The sequence below is a fragment of the Triticum aestivum genome, chromosome 6D, assembly GCF_018294505.1.
Source record: "Triticum aestivum cultivar Chinese Spring chromosome 6D, IWGSC CS RefSeq v2.1, whole genome shotgun sequence".
In the NCBI taxonomy this organism is placed as follows: domain Eukaryota; kingdom Viridiplantae; phylum Streptophyta; class Magnoliopsida; order Poales; family Poaceae; genus Triticum; species Triticum aestivum.
Genome location: NC_057811.1, coordinates 226,237,407 through 226,253,219, shown reverse-complemented (window position 1 = coordinate 226,253,219; position 15,813 = coordinate 226,237,407). Strand labels below are relative to the sequence as shown.

The 15,813-nt window shown below is 45.4% G+C and overlaps 1 pseudogene; it reads left to right on the top strand.

Moving 5' to 3' along the window:
• Positions 1-8,853: 8,853 nt before the first annotated feature.
• The window catches only part of LOC123142568 (protein MEI2-like 4), a 104,942-nt pseudogene continuing 97,982 nt past the window's right edge, over positions 8,854-15,813 (top strand).

Genomic DNA, 15,813 nt, shown 5'->3' with positions numbered 1-15,813 from the left:
CTACTTCCTCATCGCAAATAGTTCGTTGAACTGAACCGTATGCCCTGCATCACACACACAACTAAAATCGGAACCGTGTTTGATGCATCCTTCATCGCAAATGTTTTGCACCTTTTTTGATGGTTTTTTACATCATCGTTTGCGATTAATGCATCGCACACAGTTTCGTCAAAGGGTCTCTGATCGTAGTGTCGCGTTAGCAGCATCCTGCAGTAGTGATGGCGACCTTCTCTAGCTGAGTGGTGATATGATTCGTGGCGCCGGAGTTGATGTACCAATTTGTGTCCACTCCGTATGATGTGTCCGCATTTGCTGCAACTTTCTTGAGTTGGGAATTGTTCTCGGCATGACGCCAGTCACAATCCTTAGCAATGTGATTATTCTTTTACAAATTTGACATTTATTTTCATACTCATTGTAACCTTGGAACGGGCATCCCCTGTTATTGTAGAAGGGGCGCTGATTGGTGTTGCCGGATTTGTAGTTGTTGCTGTTGTGTTGGTAGTGGCCGCTGCCACCACCACCACCACCACCGCCGATGTTGCCATTGTTGTTGTAGTGCTCATTGTCGGTGTTGTAGTTGATCTCGCCGCCACTGCTGCCGCCGCGAGAGCCTCTGCCACCACCACCCTTGTGGTAGCCTTTGGGAGACCCGCCACGGCCTCGGGCTGCAAGATTGGCGGAAGACTTGAATGCTCCTGCCCCCGTTCCTTGGAACATCTCGACGTGTTTTTCAAAGTTAGCGACCATACCGAAGAGATCATCCACGGACAGGGGTTCTAGGCGCACATCTAGCGCCGATATGAGAGGCTGATAGTCCATATCCAACCCCCCGATGATGAAAGAGAGAAGTTGTTGGTCAGTGATGGGCTTTCCAGTGGCAGCTAACTCATCGGAGAGGGCTCTCATGTGGCCGAAGTAGGTGGAGGCGTTTTGGGAATCTTTCTGGATATTGGAGAGAGCTATGCGACAATTGTTCTCACGGGAACGGGATTGGGCAGCGAACATCTTTGCTAGGGTAGACCAGATGGCATGAGATTGCTCTAAGGATGCTACTTGGACGAGAACTTCCTTGGAGAGGTTCCGCAGAAGATAGGTCACGATCTGCTGAACTTGGATAAGCCAGGGGTTATAGGCGGGGTTGGGAACAATTTGGTCTTTCCTTCAGAGGTTGTGGTCATGATGGTTTTGGGTGGTTCGGGTGTAGATTGATTGATGTACCCATATAACCCTGCTCCTATAATCTGGGAACGAGCTTGGACTTTCCAAAGGATGTAGTTGCTGCGATTGAGTGGCTTGGAAGTGGTGTAGTTGAGGCGAGGGGAGGAAACTTGCGAGGAGGAAGACATGGCTGCACAAAGGGAAGGTGATGGTTGCGAGGGGGAAGGGTTTATCTAGAGGTGATGGAAGAGGAGGCTCTGTATACCATGTGAAAGATGGGTAAAGCGTCCGATGAGGACATCAATACCATTGTTACACCCACAACCCCTGCTGCTATACACACTGGACCAATTACTAGAGCTCGCACACACCAATTAAATTATCAGGTACTTTCCTTTCTTGGTAATGATTCTAATATTCATGAGAATATGATGCTGCCCAAATTGGATACATTTGTCTTGCTTACAAATGAAGGGCCTAGCTTGGACAAGAGGGATGAACATTGGAGCAAGATCAAGCATGGAGATGATGGCATGCGCAAGGAGAACAAGATGGGACACGTTTTCCTCTATCATGTGGTATCAGATTTCCAGGTTGCTCGGTGAGAGTTTCCAGTTTTCATAGTTTAGATCAAGTCTGTTCTTCATACCTACAGACCACTAAAAAGCCAAAAAATAGGCTTAATTCATCATATCCGAACCAATCTGCGACTTTGCATAATCTTTTAGGGTTTTGCTTTGTTCAATTTGCGTTTGCATCATCGTGTCTAGTTGCTGGTCTTAGCGTCTAGTCCTTTAGAGTTTCGAGTTCTGTCACAGTTTGTCACGCCGCCGCCGCACCATCGTCATAGCTGCTGCCATATTCCACCACTGATGCCATATTCCACCACCGTTGCCATATCCTACCACCGATACCATATACCACCACCGTTGCCATATCCTACCACTGCTACCATCTACCACCACCGCTACCATATACCATCACCGCTGCCATATCCTACCACCATATATTCACCACCAATCTGAGTTCTTTTCACATTAGGTTTGTTTTTGAGATCCACCTATTTTCCAATTCGTGTTTCCTTGCCTGAGTAGGTTTAAAAAAATGTCTGGAGACCCCCGGGCAGTTTTTAGGCCAAAATTTCGGTAGTCAAAAATAATTTTTCCCTATCCTGTTTTTAGGTCTCTAGGAGCGTTTTGAGACACTTGCCATCATAGTGATTTTTCGTCGCACTTTTTGCTTGTCGCTGCCCTGATTTCGGAAGAAAAATAGACAAAAAAAATTCGTCTATCCTGTTATTTTGACTTGGGAAGAGTTTTGAGACACTCGCCATTATAGTGATTTTTGGCAACAACAAAAAAGAGCGCAAAAAGAGAGCGAGAAAAAAAAATCCAGAATGGGCTTCTCCCTTGTTTACGTGTTGTGCCATCATTTTGTTAGTGTTCTAGGCTCGCGTCTCTAGTACGGTCTAGCCTAGGACCAGTATAGTACCAACGTTGAGCGTTTATTCAACTTTGCATCTCTGAATTGATTATTGCTAACCTTTTTGCTACCATAATATAAGCCATCCCAGCTCCACATAAACCTACATCGTGCGTTTGACTCTCCCCGGTAATCTCTCTGTCCAAGCTTTGAGAGTTTTGACTACAACGGTTGTCGATCACCGCCTGCTGCTTGGTAAGAACTGGTAAGACTTTGAGATTCGCTTGACGGATTTGTGATAGCCCACCACTTTCTAGTAGTCTGTAGGATCATATTCTTGTGTGTTTCTATTGCTGCTAACCATGGCAGGATCACAAGCACACGAGATTGACTTAGAGAACATGGCGAAGAAGGACTTCATGATAAATTTTAGCAAATATTGAGTCAACAGGTGGAAGACGTGATGGCCAGTTTTGGAAAGGCGCTGGAGAGGATTGATGATGTTGAGAAGACAATTGAAAACAAGTTGGACGCCAAGTTCGATGAACTACTTGCACATCTTCCACAACCACAACCACGTCGCGAAACAGCCCTCCGCCGAGCGGGCCGTGTTCCCCTTGAGCCAGGACAAACTTCCGGTGCCGCTGCTACTGTTGTTGATGCTTCTATAGTTCCTGCTGGAACTGCAAAGCTGGAGGACTATTACGAGGATGCGGATGATCAAAATCAGAACTACGTGCAACCACCAGCACCAGGTCGACCTCATGCATATAATCGCAACGGTAGGGCTGCAGCACCACCTCAGGTACGAGATTATGACCATATTCCTAAGAAGAAATTTAATATTCCACCCTTTGAGGGTAGATACATTCCTGATGTATATCTTACTTGGGAGTTAGAAACTGAACAATGTTTCACATGCATACAATATCCTGAGGATAGACGTGTTGCTGCCGTTGTTTGTGAATTCACTAGTTTTGCTTCTTTTTGGTGGTCTGAACATTGTAGATTATATCATGATAATATCCCTACTACTTGGGCTGCTTTGAAAACTGCTATGCATACTCGTTGGGTTCCACCATATTATCAACATGAATTACTTCAAAAACTGCAGCGTTTGAGACAAGGTAAAAATTCTGTAGAGGAGTATTATCAAAAATTTCAAACTGGCATGATTAGATGTGGTATTGTTGAGGATAATGAAGCTATGCTTGCACATTTTATGGGTGGATTAAATAAAGAGATTCAGACCATTCTAGAGTATAAGGAGTATAATAATATCACTCGTTTATTCCATCTTGCTTGCAAAGCTAAATGTGAAGTGCTTGATAGACAGGCATTGGCGCGAGCTAATTTTTCTACAGGTCGATTTTCATCATGGACACCATGTACATCCTCTACTCCCACATGTCCTACTGCAGCACCACTGACTTCAGCTGTCAATTCCAACCGAGATGCAAGTAAACAGGCACCACCACCACCACCTGCCAGGAGTACACCTTCCAGTCCTGTACATAGCTCTTCTTCATCCATGGCATCAACAGGGCAAACACATGAGGTTATATGCTATCGTTGCAAGGGTGGAGGTCACTATGCGAGCAAATGTCCATCTCCACGTGTGATGATTTTTACTGAGGATGGTGGGTATTAGTCCACTAGTGACTATGATGAGGAGACTTTGGCTCTTATGGCAAGTGAAGAACATGGTGAAGATGATTCTAAACATCAGACGCAATACATGGCTGCTGAGGATGCTGACAAGCATGAGAGTTTAGTTAATGAACGTGTTTTGAGTGTGCAGGTAACACAAGCTGAGCAAAATTAGAGGCATAATTTGTTCCATACAAAGGGAGTTGTGAAGAAACGTTCTATCCGCGTCATCATTGATGGAGGGAGCTGCAAAAACTTGGCTAGCATGGAGACAGTGGAGAAGCTATCTCTCACCTCAAGACCACATCCACATCCTTACTACATCCAATGGTTCAACAATAGTGGCAAGGTTAAGGTAACACGTACAGTTCATGTGCATTTTAGTATCTCTACATATGCTGATTATATGTATTGTGATGCGGTACCCATGCAAGCATGTTCCTTGTTACTTGGTAGACCATGGCAACTTGATAAAAATTATGTACACCATGGTAGAAACAATCAATATACTCTTGTTCATAAGGATAAACATATTACTTTGCTTCCTATGTCTCCTAATTCCATTCTGAAAGATGATATTAATAGAGCTAAGAAAGCAAAACAAGACAATAATAAGAGTGAAAATCAGATTGTGGCAAAAGAATTTGAGCAAAAGATGAAGCCTAATAATAAACCATATAGTGTTGCTTCTAAAATTAAATTGAAAAGTGCATGTTTATTTGCCACCAACTATGATATTGATGATCTAGATGTCAGCAAATATGTTTGCTATGCTTTTGTTTGCAAAGAGTCAATATTTTCATTTGAGGACGTGCCTTCCTCTTTGCCTCTTGCTGTCATTAACATTTTGCGGGATTTCGCTGACGTTTTTCCACAAGACGTGCCACCGGGATTACCACCTATTCGAGGGATTCAGCATCAGATTGACTTAATTCCCGGTGCTTGGTTGCCAAACTGTGTGCCATACCATACCAATCCAGAGGAGATGAAGAAGATTAGGCATCAAGTATAGGAGCTGCCCGACAAAGGTTACATACGCGAATCTCTTAGTCCTTGTGTTATTCCTATTATACTAGTGCCAAAAAAGGATGGCACGTCGCCTATGTGTGTTGATTGTAGAGGCATTAATAATATTACTATTCATTATCGTCATCCTATTTCTAGGCTACATGATATTCTTGATGAATTGAGTGGCTCTATAATATTCTCCAAAGTTGATTTGCGTAGTGCATACCATCAAATTTGTATGAAATTGGGAGATGAATGGAAAAGAGCATTTAAAACTAAGTTTGGATTATATGAGTGGTTAGTCGTGCCTTTTGGGTTAACTAATGCACCTAGTACTTTCATGAGATTAATGAACAAAGTTTTACGTGCTTTCGTTGGATGATTTGTGGTAGTTTACTTTGATGATATATTCATATATAGGAGATCTTTGGAGGAACATTTGGAACATTTACGTGCTGTTTTTATTGCTCTATGTGACGCACGTTTGTTTGGTATCCTTGGGAAGTGCACCTTTTGCACTGATCGAGTATCTTTTCTTGGTTGTGTTGTTACTACACAGGGAATTGAAGTTTATAAAGCCAAGATTGAAGCTATTGAGAGTTGGCCGCAACCCAAAACGGTCACACAAGTGAGGAGTTTCCATAGGCGTTTTATGAGAGATTTCAGCTCCATTGCTGCACCTCTCAATGAGCTTACAAAGAAGGATGTGCCTTTTGTTTGGGGTACCCCAGAGGAAGAAGCCTTAACAGTATTGAAAGATAAGTTGACACATGCTCCTCTACTCCAACTTCCTGATTTTAATAAGACTTTTGAGCTTGAATGTCATGCTACTGGAATTGGATTAGGAGGTGTGTTATTACAAGATGGTAAACTTGTTGCATACTTTTCTAAAAAATTGAGTGGGTCTAGTCTGAATTACTCTACTTATGATAAGGAATTATAAGCTCTTGTTCGGACTTCAGAAACATGGCAACATTATTTATGGCCCAAAGAATTTTTTATTCATTCTGATCATGAATCTTTGAAATATATTAAAAGTTAAGCAAAACTGAACCGTAGACATGCTAAATGGGTTGAATTCATTGAGACTTTCCCTTATCTCATTAAACAGAAGAAGGGTAAAGAAAATGTTATTGCTGACGCATTATCTCGCCGTTATACTATGCTTTCACAACTTGACTTTAAAATATTTAGCTGGGAGACCATCAAAGATCAATATGTGCATGATCCTGAATTTAAAGATGTATTGCAGAATTGTAAAGAAGAAAGAACATGGAACAGGTAAGTTGTTACCGATGGATTTGTGTTCCGCGCTAACAAGATATGCATTCCAGCAAGCTCTGTTCATCTTTTGTTGTTGCAGGAGGCGCATGGAGGAGGATTAATGGGACACTTTGGCATGAATAAGACGGAGGGTGTACTTGCTACACATTTCTTTTGGCCAAAGATGAGACAGGATGTTGAGCGCTTTGTTCTTCGCTGCACTACATGTCAAAAAGCTAAGTGACGACTCAATCCTCATGGTTTATATATGCCTTTGCATGTACCTAGTGTTCCATGGGAGGATAAATCTATGGACTTTGTTTTGGGTTTACCTCGAACAAAGAGGGGAGGGATAGCATTTTTTGTCGTGGATAGGTTCTCGAAAATGGCACACTTTATACCATGTCATAAAAGCGATGATGCTGCTAATGCTGTTGATTTGTTCTTTGGTGAAATTATTCGCTTGCATGGTGTGCCAAATAATATTGTTTCAGATTGTGATACTAAATTTCTTAGCCACTTTTGGAGATGTTTATGGGCTAAGTTGGGGACTAAACTTCTTTTTGGTACTACTTGTCACCCCCAAACTGATGGACAAACTGACGTATTCAATAGAACATTGTCTACTATGCTTAGGGCTGTTTGGAAGAATAACAAGAAAATGTGGGAAGAATGCTTGACTCATACTGAAGTAGTCTTTGGGGAAGGTAAATTTCGATGCTAAACAACGTATTGAATTGATTTAAAAAATGCATGAGCTAACTAAGGATATCATTGAGCGTATGAATGCTAAATATAAATTTATTAGAGATAAGGGTAGAAAACATGTTGTGTTTGCACATGGAGATCTTGTTTGGTTATATTTACGTAAGGATAGATTTCCTTATTTGCGCAATTCAAATCTAATGCCACGTGCTGATGGTCCTTTTAAGGTGTTAGAGAAAATAAATGATAATGCATATAACCCTGCTCCTATAATCTGGGAACGAGCTTCGACTTTCCAGAGGATGTAGTTGCTGCGATTGAGTGGCTCAAAAGTGGTGTAGTTGAGGCCAGGGGAAGAAACTTGCAAGGAGGAAGACATGGCTGCACAAAGGGAAGGTGATGGTTGCGAGGGGGAAGGGTTTATCTAGATGTGATGGAAGAGGAGGCTCTGTATACCATGTCAAAGATGGGTAAAGCGTCTGATGAGAATATCAATACCATTGTTACAACTACAACCCCTGCTGCTATACACACTGGACCAATTACTAGAGCTCGCACACACCAATTAAATTATCAGGTACTTTCCTTTCTTGGTAATGATTCTAATGTTCATGAGAATATGATGCTTCCTAAATTGTATACATTTGTCTTGCTTACAAATGAAGGGCCTAGCTTGGACAAGAGGGATGAACATTGGAGCAAGATCAAGCATGGACATGATGGCATGCGCAAGGGGAACAAGAACGGAGTTACAAGTGATGATTTCAGGACTTTGAAGCCACCATAATTAGTGTGTGAAGCCTTGGACGAAATATCCAAGATGCCACTTCCTAAATTTTGTCCTGAGGCTATTATAGGTGTTTTGTCACCTTATTATTGGGCCAGGCCCATGTAATTTTGAAATACTATAGTATAGGCTATTTTTAGAGTGTGTATGTGTGGGGAAACAAGAGATACGGTTGGTTTCGGACCCCTCCTCCAAGGGCCACAAAATCCCGCCCCCTCTTCCTCCATATATACAGCCCTTAGGGCACCGTTTAGACTTTGGGTTTTGTTTAGATTAAAAGTTCGCCATAGCTGTAACTTCGTGTACTTCGTTTGTGTTCAACGAACAGACAAGGACGTCACAGAACCCCACCTTGATCAATAAAGCTTTCATCTTACATTCATATCCAGATTGCAATCTTAGTTTCTTGCTTGTTCTTCGTTTGCTTGCAGGAAATAGACCTTCGTGGTCAGGTTGATCATGCTCCGGCATGCCCAATAACCTCTCGGAGTTGGTTTAGCGATTTCTAAGGCGCGACGTCCTCGCACGTTCGTAGTCGGATAGTGAACGTCTACTCCTTCAAAACGATAATATCCTTCTCATCGAAAGACGGGACACCTTTGCCTCTATCAGCATCTCAACCATCCTAGGAGAGCCCGCATGGTTTTGTATTGATTGTATGAGAGAAACCCTCTCGTAGGTTTTTACGAAATCCTGAATAACAGAAGAGAATATAGGTAGTTGAAAGAGAGAGAGAAAACCTCCAACTAACTCCATCTAATCTAGAGATATAACTTGGCCTACAAGAGAGGATAAGAGAGGGAGAGAGAGACATGACAACATGTCACGTTAAAATGGTGAAATATATTTAACAACCCTTACCTCATAACATGGGTGAGCTCTGGGTTTTCATTCTGTTCAGGTTGATTTAATTTTTGGTCATCATATTTTTGTACTAGGAACCAGGATACCTTGTAGCTCAAATTTTGTCGTAGTGTTGGTGCAGGCAGGTAGGAGTCACATTGTTATGCATGCAGCAAACCTGAGGATTGGAAGTCTTACCATGTAGCTTATTTATCCCTTTTCCCCTCTATACTGAGGTCGGGCAGTTCAGTTCGTATTAAGGTCATGCAAGCAGTTTGGTTTTTGATCTTGTCTTGACAAACATCAGATTATCCTCGCATATGCAATTGATTTCTAATAACTTTCTTTCTCTTGGTGCTGGTGTACTGCTATTTGTTTGAATGTTGATTCATGTGTTTAATAGTTTTCATTGGCTCGACCTTCTCTCTAAATTAGATCTGTTCGTATTGTTACTAGGAAGCAAGTCAGTTGCATCTTCTCCACATGAAAAGCCTCAACTAATCGAGACAAACATGGCGGGTCAACATGAGATTCTACAACAAAATGATCTGAGGGACGAGAAATGTCTCGAGCACAAGCTGTTCGGTCAAGAGAGGACTCTTAACTTGTCACCATCTCCTTGGGGTCCTGATGAATATATTAGCTGGCAATATGATTCGTCTTTGGCAGCAGCTTTATTTCATGATGGGATAAGGACTAATTCCAATGGGGTCTACAAGGAGCATGGGCTTATTTCAAGCTCGCTTTTGGATATTTTTGACAAGAAATATGAGCCATTCTTCTTTGTATTTTCTACTTACTTTAGTATAATGCTTGGTTGATTGGTTCTACTAAGCACTAAATGACGACTTCAGAAATATTCATTCTTTATAACTATGCTAAGTTATCTTTATATGATTATATCATATAAATATTTCAATCAATGGCAGTAGTCTGTTCACCTTCTCCTCAATCACATGTGGGACCATCCTAAAAGCCTGTGCCGACACCCTAATAATTGCCCCCATCATCCACTAACCCAGGTTGAGACATGCAACTCTGCCCAAGTGTGTGGTAACAATGGTTTGAGATAGTGTCCAACCCCCCCCCCCCTCGTTGCCCTCCTCTGGTGACACGAGGGGGATGAAACCCTACTGCCGCGGCCTTCCTCCCCTACTCTCCCTTGTCTTGCTGCCACCAGTGGGGGAGCCTAGGCAGGCTCTAGTGACGGGGGAAGTGGGGCGTTTCTCTAGGCTGTCATTCCTCTTGCTCGCGTTGGCCCTTGGGGTGGAGCTTTGCTCTGGTGTGGCTGGAGCCTTGGCCTGGATTGTGGCTCTCCTTTGTAAGCTAGTGGAATACGATGGGGTCATTGGTTCCAAAGTGAGGCGCTGCGTTGCGATGGGTGAGAGGTGATGGTCATGGGCGGTTTTGCCCGAACTGAGCTCGAGCAGGTCGGTGTTCAGGTGTCGTTGTCGGCCTTGGAGTGAGCGTTGAGTGCGTGGAGCAGCGCAGTGATTGGCATTGGTTGCGGGCATGGTTGCCTCAAACTGGATCGAAGCTTGGGGGCCCCAGTGTGGATATGTTTGGTGGTTGGTCGGCAGTTTTTGCTGTGCGTATGGCGCCGCTTTTGGCACATGGTGGATCCCCCAGTGCGAGGTTCGGCTGGCCAGTGGTCTCCGGGCCACAGTTGGTTGCTTGCAGGGTGCGTACGCTCAGATGGATCTGGTGATTGTCATTGGGTGCCGGCCATTGATGGGTTGCTCTTTCCCTGGCGTCGGTGATGCCGCTTGTGCCCTGGTCAGGTGTGCGGAGTGGCACACAATGTGTGTCTGTTTAATATTTGGCAGCGGCGGTTTATTTGGGACACTGAGCCGGCATAGGTGTGTCTGAACCTCCGGGCGCAAGTTCAGCTTGATGATGGTGACACAATATGCACAATGTTGTTCTCCTTGTTGAAGGCGTCACTGAGGAGTTTCAGCACCTTTCCCATCCTTGAGATTTCGTCTCCAGAAAACAGAGATCCACCTTGTCGAATCACCGATGGCGGTGTCCTGCATGTCTTTACTTTGATGGAAGTATTGTTTGGGAGACAAGTTCTTTTGGTGGGGGCACCTGGTTTGTGGTGGTGTGTCTTGTCTGAGCAGGCAGCAGGTGGTGGCAGTTTTCGTATGTCGTGTAGTGCTTTTGTCCTAGTTTAGCTAGGCGTGGTCTGCCCGTTGTGCAATTTTTTACAGTTTCCCTGCGATAAACCATGCAATGTGGGTATCTGTACCATATTCTTCTGTCCAACCAGTAATCATGTATGCGCAATGCACATTGGCATTAGAATATTAGTTGCACGTTGATATTAGGTAGGATATTAATTGCATGTTGATATTTGTTAAGATACTAGTTGCACCACATATTTCATTGGGTGGCGTTGAGTGTAAACATGTGTATAACTGATGGCAGTGGTGGGTAATTAGAGTGTTAAATGTGTTTGGTGCTGAACGCTAAACATGGAAGTGTTGTGAACTGTAGGATTAGAGTATATGCACATGTAGGATAGATTTGGTTTTCCACCCTTCATGCTTTAATAGGGGCAGTAGATGAATATAACATCGCTCCTGTTATCGCTAAAAAACAAATGGTTCGAGTATTTGACATGTTGAGGCAACATAATTTGGCGAGCCATAGTGACACTATACCATAGCTATATCTATCCTCTTTTATATCACTTCCTAACATGCTATCTTTATGGTTGTTCTCCTGTGTAGAGAAATGATAATATATAGGTAAAGAAAAGACCATAAGTGAATCTGAACTGTATAAAAAATAAAGACTTATGCTTATTTCTGTATGATTCTTGCTTCCTTTTGTCTTCCTTTTTTCCTGTGGCCAAATGCTCAATTCACTTAGTTTGTTAGCACATTCTATCTACTACTCTTTTGCGTACTTGTGCAATGATGAAACAATAAATATTTGGTTCCATGACTATTACGTTTGCACCATATGATTTCCATCCGGTGCTGATTATATCGTATTATCTGTAACTTTGCAGTGAGATTAACATCCAAGGTCGCTCTAGTTGGTCAGCCAATTCAAAAGGTTGATCTAAACAATGTTGATGACGAGCCCTTTGAGTTGAGTCATGGGAAACAACGGCCACCTATGGGGCCACGAGCCCATTTTGTTTCGGCGGGGGGATGGGCACGTTGCACAAAGAGCGGAGAAGCATAACACAGCACAGCAGAGATCACACAGGTAGTTTTACCCAGGTTCGGGCCACCGTGAGGCGTAAAACCCTACTCCTTCTTTGGTGGACTGGTGGTGGATAATGGTGGAGAACACGGTGCTCTTGCCCGGCAGGGTTGCCTCAGGGCGCGAGTGGCTACGCGCGTATGAATATGCGAGGGTCCGAATCCTCTCTACGATTGCTAGGGGCCTCCTTTTATAGATCAAGGGGTTACCACAGTGGCGAATCCGTCTTTTACACACTGATTAGATAGCAAACAGTGCTATCATACCTAACTCTGCAGGCAGATAGAGCGCATTAAATGCGCCGCTTACTGTCACATCACAGTGTGCCCGGCAAGGCTTTTGCTAGCTTCACGCCTGCTTGCTTGACACATCTCAGGACGGGTGTCATTTGGAGGTGTTTTCCATAGGAAGTGGCTGCCATGTGGCACGAAGCAACCACTTAGTCACTTAGGGGCTTGACACCGCACTGATCGATGACTTGCATCGCTGTGAGGTGGTGTGGTGGAGTAGTTCGCCTCCGCAAGCCCCAGCAGGCCTGCTGGGATGGTCTGGTGGCTCGCTTCCGGGGTAACCCCTACCTCGCCAAGCTCGCCTGCGCGACAAGGGAGGTTTTTCCCTTAGCAGTATCTTGCTTCTCTGGCTTGACTTGGTCTTCTTGATCTGCACTTTGATTCTTCAAAGAACTGATCTCTTGTGCTTGGTCTGATCTTGGGTACTCTAATCTTGTCCTTAGGCCCGTGCACAGTCTGGGCAACAGACCCAAGGTTTGTTCCACCGACAAGAGCCCCTGAGACTAGCCCGAACGTGCTGCCAGGCGTCGTCGGGGTAGGCCATAACTAGTGCACAGGCAGGAGCGTAGCGGTGGCTCGCCCCTTTGAGATCTTCTTTGCTTCTTCATTAACCTGAGCCCAGGTTAGTTTCCTGTTCTTCCACGCACGTCACGTAACGCCAATTGCTGTGGGGCCATCTTTGTAATGGCCCGTGAATGACTTCAACACACGGGCTAGTAACTGCCAATTCACTCTTCCCACCACGCCCTTATCCTTAGCCACATATGCCGCATGCATTATGTGGGGAGGGTAACAGAGGCGCATGATGCGGGAGAGCGTCAACGCAGGGGCCCGGTCTTCTCGAATTGGTGGAGGAGGACGGCGGTTACCTGCCGAGGAATCAACCCCCATCCCCAGCCCGCCTATAAAAGGAGGGGTAAGGGAGGAGTGGGAGTACCCATCTATATACATGTCCTCCTCCATCCTCGGCTTTCTTCTGGTTATGTTGAAGGGGAGAGCCCAGGGCCAGGCTCTAGCTTGGGGTTGGTGACACCGAATGCTTGTGCTGATGCTTGGGGAGTGAGATAAGGGTATGGTCGCGCCTTCGTTGGGGCAGGATTCCTCTCTCATCTTCATGCGAGCCTCAGGAGGGCGCGCGGGCGGCGCGATGGTAGCACTGGAGGTAGCGACTCTGGTGTGCTCATCGCCAGGCCGCCCGTGGCTTCAATTTTAGTGAGGGGCAACACAAATGACACCATGCCGAGGCCCGTAACGGGCGTGGTAGTCGATTGTGGCCTATTCCCCCTCTTCCCGTGGCATCGGAGGGAGGTTGCAGAAGTGGTTCGCCATCATACGGGAGAGCCCCTTGTCCTCGTACATGCTTCCTGAACGGGCGGTGGCTCTTGATCTTCTGGCCGTCGGAGATGATCATGCTCTCTGTGGAGTTACCCGGAGAACATGGTGCTGCCTTGGCCGGCATGGTGGTAGCTTCGAGCGACAGCGGTATGGAAGGTGGCGGCAACCCATGACGCGTCAAGAACGGGGGCGATCGCTCCGACGAGTCGTGTTTGTCGGCGGCACCATCGTCTCCGTCTGGGCTTCCGGCAGCGTCACTATCCACACCTTCCCTCCGGTTTCTTCCTCCTTGCCTGGGAATGGTACCATCCTGATCCTAGGGAGGCATCGAATCCCAGCCAGGCCTTCCCTCCGCCTTCTTCGTCTCTCCCTGTAGTCTCGAAGGAGAGGAAAAAGTGAAGGCATCACGGGCATTTTATCTTTTTTCAATCTTAAATCTGTAGGCACCTGCCAAATTTAGTTCAAATTATGTAATCTCTTTAATCCATGTTTGTGTCCTATAAGGTTTGTACTTGTTTGATCAGCATATTAATGAAAAAGATGAACATTGCCGGGGACTGGTGCATGTAATATGTCCATGCAGAGGTGGGATGCCTCAATACTTTTAAGTAAACAAGTTCCTCCCGGTAGGCTATCCTGCCGGTACCCTCATTTTTGTTACCACGGAGTTAGGCCTACCGGGCACAAATCATGAAGAGGGACCTGCCCCCCGCCAGTCCTTTTTTGCCGAAGGCCACTACGACCATCCTGACTGAAGCAACGTTTGAGTCAAAGGATGGGAGCAACTAAGTTTCAAAAAGGTAGCGAGGTTTTCTTATGCACAAGTCCTTAATTACCGAACACATATGGATAAGAGAAAGAACTTATCTATTTTGGCTTGCCGGGGATCGCAACATAGGCTCGTCTTCTCATCTCCTCTTTGGGACTAAGTCCACAGTAGGATCCTGCAGTTTATGCAGATGAAAATGATGCCAGATACGATCTTATCTACATGATGCTCATGATATGCTTATGCATGCATGCAAGTTGTCGCCCTCCCCAGCACTTCATTTATTTCTCTGTTGCTCAGGGTCTGCACCTGTCTTTGTACAAGGGGTTACATGCAACTGAGGCAAGGCCCGTACAAAAGGGAGGCTGCCGGGCAGGGCCCGATAGTCGCGCCTTAGAGGTAGAACTTGCGAAGATGCTCCATATTCCATGAGTTTTGCAATTGAATGCCATCTCCGGTCTCCAGATGGACTGCACCAAGTCTGGTGACTCATACTACCCGGTAAGGGCCTTCCCACTTCGGCGTTAACTTGTTTGTACCCTTGGTGGATTGAATGTGCCTAAGGACAAGGTCGCCATTCTCAAAACACCGGGCATGAACCGTGCGGCTGTGATAGGGACGCAGGGCTTGCTAGTAGCATGCAACATGCATAGTAGCCCAGAGACGGTTCTCCTCGAGAAGCACAACATCGTCACGCCGCCGCTGTTCCTGCGCTACTTCATCGTAGGCAAGCACTCGAGGTGACCCGTAAATGAGTTCCGTGGGGATAACCGTTTCTGCACCATAGACTAGGGAGAAGGGAGTCTGCCCGGTAGCTCAATTTGGTGTCTTTATGAGGGACCAAAGAACAACTGGCAGCTCGTCGATCCAACAAATGTTCTTGTCTTGAGTCCTCGCAGCACATCAGCGTTTGCCCTCTCGGCTTCCCCATTGCTCCTGGGATATGCAACAGAGGCAATGAGATCTTGCTTCTGAGGGCATGAACATATTGCATGAAGGCGTGACTCGTGAATTGGGTACCATTGTCAGTGATGATCCGGGCAGGGACCCCGAAGTGGCACACCAATCCTTTCAAGAACTTGATAGCTGACTGAGCAGTCATCTTTCTCACGGCTTCTGCTTCCGACCACTTTGTAAACTTCTCGATTGCAATGAACAAGAATTCAAGGACCCCGGCAGCACGAGGGAAATGGCCGAGGATATCGAGCCCCCAGACCAAAAACGGCTATGACAACATTTGGTGTGCTTGAAGAGCTTGGGCGGGCAGATGGATATTCTTGGAATGGAACTGGCAGGCTTCACATTTGGTGACTAGCTCGACCACATCTTGGAGGGCTGTGGGCTAATTGAATCCTTGCCGG